The sequence below is a fragment of the Canis lupus genome, chromosome 16 (genome assembly GCF_011100685.1).
Source record: "Canis lupus familiaris isolate Mischka breed German Shepherd chromosome 16, alternate assembly UU_Cfam_GSD_1.0, whole genome shotgun sequence".
NCBI lineage: Eukaryota > Metazoa > Chordata > Mammalia > Carnivora > Canidae > Canis > Canis lupus.
This window is the reverse complement of record NC_049237.1, coordinates 15,119,791-15,128,338: the sequence shown is the minus strand read 5'-3', so window position 1 is coordinate 15,128,338 and position 8,548 is coordinate 15,119,791.

The following is an 8,548-nucleotide window of genomic DNA, read 5'->3' as shown; positions in this document are numbered from 1 at the left end:
CCTAAGTCCCAGGGCATTTCTCACCTCCTGTCTGAGGCCAGGCCAAATCCTCCGCGGATGCTCCCATGTTATAACATTTGAGGTTCATCATGCCTAGCCATTCCTTCGTCTCAGCCACCCTCTGCTGCCCGACTCCTGACATCTTTTCTTCATCTTTCCACAACTTCATTCTATTCCTGATGCCTCCAGAGATGGCCCCCATACCTTCTGACTTTCCATTATGTAGCAGTGGTACATCTTTGTCCTGCTCCCAGGCAGACTTAAGATGAGAGGGATCAATTGTGCCTTAAGCATTTCAATGGCATCAAGACCTTTGAGGACTGTGCTGGCCCCTTTAACTATTACTCTATTATGTCTTCAGTCTTGGGAAGATAACCCCTCCTCCTCTGAGGTTCCTCCTGAGCCTCAAGGGTGTAACTCCCACCTCGTCCTGCCCCATTCCACCCCTCATACTGACCCAGGGTGACCTTTCTAACAGGGAAATTGGAGCACTCTTGCTCCCTGGCTTAAAATCCTTCAATAGCTCCCATCACCTACTTGCTGAAAATCCAAATTTTAGTCCAGCATAGCTGACTCCTCCCTATCTTCATCTCCTGCCTAAACTGGACTGCCTGTCTTCCCTGAGCACCATGCTATTCCATGTCTCTGCACATGCTGTTTCTGCTACATGCAATGCCCACCACACCCCCATGCACCTGGTACACTCTTTACCCCTCAGATCATGGCTCAGCATCACCTAGCTGTCCCTGGTGTCTCTGAAGATGGCACTGAAGTGCCCTTGCTCAGGCTTCTTCTGTCTTCTGATTAGATGCTCCCCGACTTTGCATATAATGTGTTCCTGGAAGTGTGTATAAAGGGGTATGTAGGGACACCTGAGTGGCTCAGAGGTTGAGCATCTGCCTTTGGCTCGGGGCATGATCCTGGGGACCTGGAATCGAGTCCCACATCAGGCTCCCTGCATGGAGCCTGCTTCTCCCTCTGCCTGTGTCTCTGCCCGCGCCCCCCCCCAATGTCTCTCATGAATAAATAAATAAAATATTTTTAAAAATAATAAAATAATAAAGGGGTATGTATAAAGCTGAGGCAGTACACTTACACAAGTCATAAGGCAGGCTTTCTTCCCTGACAGCTATAAACAAAGTGCCTGATTTGACATAATTGTCAAGCTCCTTTGAACCCTGAGTATTGTGCAATTTACACATGATTATTTAAAAATATTAAAAGCACAATTTGGACATTAAACATATACACTTAAATAATTTGTCTTCAAAAATAGGGCAAAAAGAAATAAATGCAAATATTGCGGGTTGTATAACCTGATGGAAATATCTGGAAATTCCAGATGGGATATAATAAACATAATTTTAAATAGCTTAGGATGGAATAAAGGGAAATCCTAGTGTACCAGAAATGAAGACAAAACAACACCCACATTATAAGCGTGTGAATGACTGTTGCATCTAACAGGGTTGGGAGAAGAAGGTTATATAGGCCTTGGGCCCATGAAGTTCAGAGTTGGAGCTGATGCCTCCTCCAGAGAAAGTCCCCCAAAGGCCTCATATTCAGAAAATACATGGTTTAGAAAAAATGCACCCAACACTAAAAGATGATATTTAGTTGGGTCCTCAGGAAGCAGATGTCGAGACACACTTTAAAGTGCAGGAGGTTTAGGGGGAAATAATGCTATGAAAGGTAAAGGCATGAAGAAGCAGGATTTTGCAGGCAAAATCTCTGACCAGGGCACAGACCTAACATCCATGAAAGGGACGAGGAGTGCAAGCAGGTTTGGGCAGCAAGAACAGAACATGCTGTGGTTCTTTTTTTTTTTTTTTTTTTAAGATTTTATTTATTTATTCACGAGAGACACAGAGAGAGGCAGAAACATAGGCAGAGGGAGAAGCAGGCTCTTCACAGGGATTCTGATGTGGGACTCAATCCCTGAACTGCAATCATGCCCTAAGCCAAAGGCAGGGTGTCAACTGGGATCAACCGCTGAGCCACCCAGGCATCCCCATGCTGTGGTTCTGATGAACTTCCACCAAACCAAACAAAGGATACTAGAGCAAGTAATTCCTATTCGAGGAATCCTGTATTGAGCAGAAATGCCCAGGCCCTAAAAACTCACCTGCTCACTCACTGGCTGGGACTGCCCAAGTACGACGTGGCCTAAGCTTGAAAGCCAACGCATTTCCTGAAGGCATTAATAACTGGAGCTGTCAGCTAACAGCACTCCTTGTAGCTGAATGGTAAATTCCTAAAGATCTGAGTGGCAGAAGAACTCCACTGCTGCCACAAAGAACAAAAAGCTGATGCCTCAGGCTGGGCTCTGGGTGATAGTAGTGGGTGGGGCAATATCTTCCTTAAGAATCTAGAACTACAGCTTGTACCTTGCAGTGGGTGAGATTCAAATTTACATTACCCACAGGGCAGATCAATTGCCATAAAAACTGGACAAGGACCAATGATAGCACTTGAGGTTTCTGGCTGAAGGAAACCCAAAACAGGAGGAATTATCCCACAATCCAGACCGTGAGCCTGGCTCAATATAAGCTCACAATCACATATTGCAAAACCCACAAGGAAATAGTCCACCATTAGTGAGAATACAACAAACAGGCAGGATCACAATCCAAGAACTTGAATTCATACATGAATTCAAAATAGAATAAGACAGGAATAGTTTTATAAGACATAAAACTAACAAAGGGCAGAAAGTGGAAGAAGCGGCATGGGAAATGCCTGGTAAATAGAAAAAAAAATCGAACCTTAAGAAAAAATCAAGATACTATTAAAAAGAAAGTAATATTGGGATCCCTGGGTGGCGCAGTGGTTTGGCGCCCGCCTTTGGCCCAGGGTGCGATCCTGGAGACCCGGGATCGAATCCCACATCGGGCTCCTGGTGCATGGAGCCTGCTTCTCCCTCTGCCTGTGTCTCTGCACCTCTCTCTCTCTCTCTCTCTCTCTCTCTCTGTGACTATCATAAAAAAGAAAGAAAAGGTTCAAAAAAAAAGAAAGAAAAGAAAGTAATATTTGAAAAAACAACAAAATTTCTGGAAATAAAATAGTCCTTGAACTTTTAAAAACTCAGTTGATGGGTTAAACAGCTGACCTAAACAGGGCTGCAAAGAATTAGTAAAATGAGCTACAGATGAGAAAAATACCCAGCATGAAAGAGAAAATGATGGATGGAGACACAAAACATATGTGATATGTTTAAGAGCAGAGATTAAAACACCCACAATAGATCTATCTAATCATATTTTCTCATTTAGAAAGAGATAATTTATTTCCTTCAGGAGGAAATAAATTTATAAAAGAAAGGCTGACGAGCTTCAAGACGATGGAAGACATAAATCCTCAAACTCAAGAGGCCAATCCTCAAGCTCAAAGGTAAAGCCACAGGTAGAAACATCGTGGTGAAACTAGAACCACCAAAAACAAAAAGAAAATCCTAAAAGCAGCTGGAGAAAAAGACAGATTGACATGAAAGGAAAAGGTATCAGAGTGACCAGTGACACTTCTATGATAAAAATAGAGATCAGGGAATCCCTGTGGCTCAGCGGTTTAGAGCCTGCCTTCAGCTCGGGGTGTGGTCCTGGAGTCCCAGGATCTAGTCTTCCCACACTTCCTTCACTCTAACTTAGGCCTTCACAAAGCCTCACCTTTGGCCAAAGCATGGAGGGTTCATAAAGGACGTGAAGGAGGATGTGCACCTGTGTGTTGCCATAGAAACTTTGTTCAGCTTGGTTCACCTGGGACTGTGAAGGTCTATGGGTACCATGGTTTCCAGGAGGGGCGACATGAGGTGGTCTTGGGCGTAGTCCTCAGCTTTACCCTGACTTCCTCTGTCAGGGAGAAGCATTTCCCGAGGGCTATCAAGAAATGTCTGCCCCTACTCTTCCCAGGAGTCACCCTCCATTATGTGGCCTGTGGGCATGTGGGCACCTCAGAGGTCCCCTTCCACTACATGCTCCTTTACAGGAGGTCAAGGAAGCTCCTTGGGTCTTATCTTGCATCATTGGGGTCCGAGGGGAGCTGGAGCAGGATGGGAGTAGCCTCTCCTTTGCCTGTGATGTCTTTAAGCCTTCAGAAATCTCTGCGTTAAAAGCCATCCACTTCCATGTGCAAGGGTACTCACAAACTTTGGGGGATCCGTATCCAGAGTACTTCCCTTCTTCCCTGTGATGGAAGAGGGAGCCTGGAAAGGGCGACAAGCATAGTCCTGGGCTCCACAGAGGACACTGTGAATGCTCTCACGTGGAAAGAGGAGGGTGACCAAGCACTGCCTCCTCTCCTGTCCTCTTTGTACATGTACGTGTGTGAGGACGAGATGCCCGCTCTCAGGTGGGGCCTCCTAGTAAAGCTCCGCAGGTGAATGACTGTCCCAACTCCTTCTGGCCACACAAAAGTAAGTTGTGGGGTAGATTGTGGGCTGCTCAGCTCTGGGCCTTAGCCTCGATCTCCAGACAAGGACAAAATGACACTTGACATCTTGTCACACAGTTTATAAGAGATTTACCTAAAACTTAAGAGTACAATGCAGTGCAAAGTAAAGAATTGAGAAAAGCTGGACTAGCAAACACTCATCGAAAGAAAATGGACTAGTAAATACCTTTAGACAAAACAGACTTTTAATAAGATTTTATTTATTTATTCATGAGAGACACAGAGAGAGAGGCAGAGACATAGGCAGAGGGAGAAACAGGCTCCTTGTGGGAAACCTGATGCAGGACTTGATCCCAGGACCCTGGGATCACACCCTGAGCTGAAGGCAGATGCTCAACCGCTGAACCACCCAGGTGGCCCCAAAGAGACTTTTAAAAATGATCTTATTTATTTATTTATTTATTTGACAGGGAGAGAGCAAGAACAGGGGAAGCAGCAGAGGGAGAAGGAGAAGCAGGCTCTCTGCTTAGCAATATGGGGCTCGATTCTGGGACCCTGGGATCATGACCTGAACCAAAGGCAGCTCAACCAACTGAGCCACCCAGGCTCCCCAAAAATAGACTTTGATCCTAGAAGCATTACTAGGATAAACAGGATCACTGTATTATGAAAAAAATAAGGTACCATGTACCTAACAACATGGACTCATATAAAGCAAAACATGACAGAATTATGAGGGAAATTTTGAAAAACAATCACAATGGGAGATTTCTATATACCTCTATTTGATAAGACAAACAAAAATTAGTAAGAATCTAGAATATTTGAAAAGTGTATTAAACTAATTCTCTCCAAACAATTAGAGATTTTATGTTCTTTTCAAGCATGCATGAAATATTTACAAAAGCTGGCTGCAAAGCAGATCATAACAAATTCCAAATAACCAATTTTATTCAGACCCCTTTTTAAAATCACAGCATAAGGGATCCCTGGGTGGCACAGCGGTTTAGCGCCTGCCTTTGGCCCAGGGAGCGATCCTGGAGACCTGGGATCGAATCCCACGTCGGGCTCCCGGTGCATGGAGCCTGCTTCTCCCTCTGCCTATGTCTCTGCCTCTCTCTCTCTCTCTCTCTCTCTCTCTCTCTCTCTGTGTGACTATCATAAATAAATAAAAAATTTTAAAAAAATCACAGCATAATAAATTAGAAATAATAAAAGGATATATAAAATGTTTGCGGGCAGCCCCAGTGGTGCAGCGGTTTAGTGCTGCCTACAGTTGGGGTGTGATCCTGGGGATCCAGGATCGATTCCCACATTGGGCTCCCTGAGTGGAGCCTGCTTCTCCCTCTGCCTGTGTCTCTGCCTCTCTCTCTCTGTCTCTCATGAATAAATAAAATCTTAAAAAAAAAAAACAACAAAATGTTTGCAACAGAGAAGAACCATTTAAGAAAAAAAGCAAAACTCCTTGTACTCACATTTAAAAAAAAAGATTTTAAATAATCTCTACACTGAACATGGGGTTTGAAGTCACAACCCCAAGCTCAAGAGTTGCATGCTATGGGGCACCTGGGTGACTCAGTTAAGTAGCCCACTTTTGGTATCGGCTCAGGTCATGATCTCCCGGTTGTGGAATCCAGCCCTCTGTCAGGCTCCACGCTGAGCACAGAATCTGCTTCAGATTCTCTTTCCCTCTCTCTGCCCGTCCCCCTAGCTTATGTGCAAACTCATTCTCTCTCTCAAATAAATAAATATTTCTTAAAAAAAAAAAAAAGAGTTGCATGTTCTATCAACTGAGCCAGTCAGGTGCCCCAGCTCCTATTTTAATACTGCTTTACATGTTTGTTCTTTGGAACAATTGCTACTGTAAAAAGCTTATAACAAAAAATTTCAGCTGATTACAGAATATTTATTTAATATTAATGTATCAAATATGCAACTAGTAATCTTGAGGGGGGAAATATACCAAGAGGATATACAGTTATAAAAGTAGATTCATGTTAAAAATGTCAAATGGAAGGTATATTTTTATTCTTCCACTTTTCACATATACCAGAAGACAAAGGAAAATAAATTTAAATAAGTTAACTACTCAGGTGGTTGGAGTCTTTCGTTTTACTTTGGTAATAAGAAAATCCAGAATTAATACTGAATTTCTTATCTTACATTCATCTGAAAAAGAATGATCATATATTCATCCATCTGGGTACTTCTTCGAGGGATATTAGCAGATTAGTTGATTTCTGGACCCCATCAAAATTCTAGCTGGCTTAGTTGTAGAAATTCACAAGCTGATCCTAAAATTCAAATGGAAGTTCAAGGCATCCCGAATGGCCCAAAACAATCTGGAAAGAAAAGAGCAGAGTTAGAGGACTCAAATTCCTGATTATCACATTTGGAAACATTAAATGCACGCTACCAATAACACAAAAGATGGTGGCTAACCTGCTGTAAGATTAATGCATTGAAGTGAAGTGATATAACTCACATAAGGTAGGATATAGGGGTGCCTGGGTGGCTCAGTTGGTGAAGTATCTGCCTTTAGCTCAGGTCATGCCAGTCCTACGTGGGGCTCCTTGCTAAGCAGGGACTCTGCTTCTCCGTCTCCCCCAATCTTATGCTCTCGCTCTCGCTCTCTCTCTCTCTCAAATAAATGAATAAAATCTTTAAAATAAATAATAAAATAAAATGCAATCCTATCAGTAAGCACATTAAGTTTGATGACAGGTTCACAGTTACAAAACTAAAACAAAAACAAAAACCTACAAACCAGTAAGAAAAAGAGTTCATGACAGGAAGGATATGAAGAGAAAATCTGAAGAGTGAGCAACCAAAATGTCTAGTACATATGAAAGGGTGTTCAATTCTCGTAATAACCTGGGAAATACAAATATCAAACACAAAGTAAGACAGTGAACTATGATTTCAAACTCATTGTGTTGACAAGGTTCAAAGCCCAGAATCAGTAACTGTTGGCAAGGCTCTGAAAACAGGACCCCATGCACTGTTGGTGGGAGCGTCGCTGGGCGCCACCTCACTGGTGAGCGGTTTGGTGAACTTAGGGAAGTCTTGGGGTCTCTCCCAGAGAAAGTCAAACCTACACAATGAGATAGGAGTGCAGATGTTCCTGGCAGCAGGTTTGTTTTCATTCCCCTCGGGGGAAAGGGAAGTAAACTGGAGTTTATTTATTCAGTGAAATACTATATAGTGGTTAAAATGAATGAACCAGATATTCTTGTTTAAACATGACTGTATCTCAAAAACAATGATGCTTAAAAAAAAAAAAAAAAAGAGCAAGCTGCAATCTGATATGGAGTGAATTACATCATTCACATAAACATTTAAAATACCAAACCCAGCGGTATATACTGTTCACTGATTCACGAGGACATGAGTGGGATCTCCAACCTCTGGGAAGGGAAGGAAATGGGGTCCAGGGCACTGGCCTTACCTGTATCCATAACTTTCCATTTTTAAAGAGACGTCTGGGCTGACTGGCATCCTGAGTCCTGCTCCTGCTGCCTTCCAAAGCAGCTCCATCCCTGGCCGCCCCCTGGGGTCCCCAGAGGTGAACAAAGATATCCTATCTTTCTTCCCCCTTTAAGGTAGTTCCAGTAGGGTTTTTGTCACTTGTCCCCAGGGGGCCTGCTATCCTTCCTTCCTTCCTTCCTTCCTTCCTACCTCCCGCGCCCCCAAATATCATTTCTGGTTCCCTCCGCCCAGTAGCTATCCCACAAACATGAGTGTAGGTGAACCTGTCCAGGAAAGGGAACCGCCAACCCTAGGCTCTACCATTTCTTTTGGGCTGTCTCTCAAGGTGAGAGAGAGCATTCCTACGAGGGACTGGCACAGCAACTTCGTCTCTTTCCCACTCGGCCTCAGTTTCCTCCCAAATGACGGGTCCGGCCCCTTCCAGCCCCAGCTCCCTCTGATGCTCGCAACTGTGTCCTTTCGCGTCGAAAACAACCCTCGGGCGTTGGACAAAAGCACCCACCCCCTTGTTACCCTTGGAACCACAGCCCGCTTCCCTGGAACCCGGGCTGCACAGAGCTGGTCACATGAACTCGGGCTGTCTCTGGTGTGACGGGTTTCTGAGCTCCCTTTGTGCGCGCAGGTTTTGAAAGGGAACGACCCGGGTTCTGGGTTTGAGAGGAGCAGGGGGACC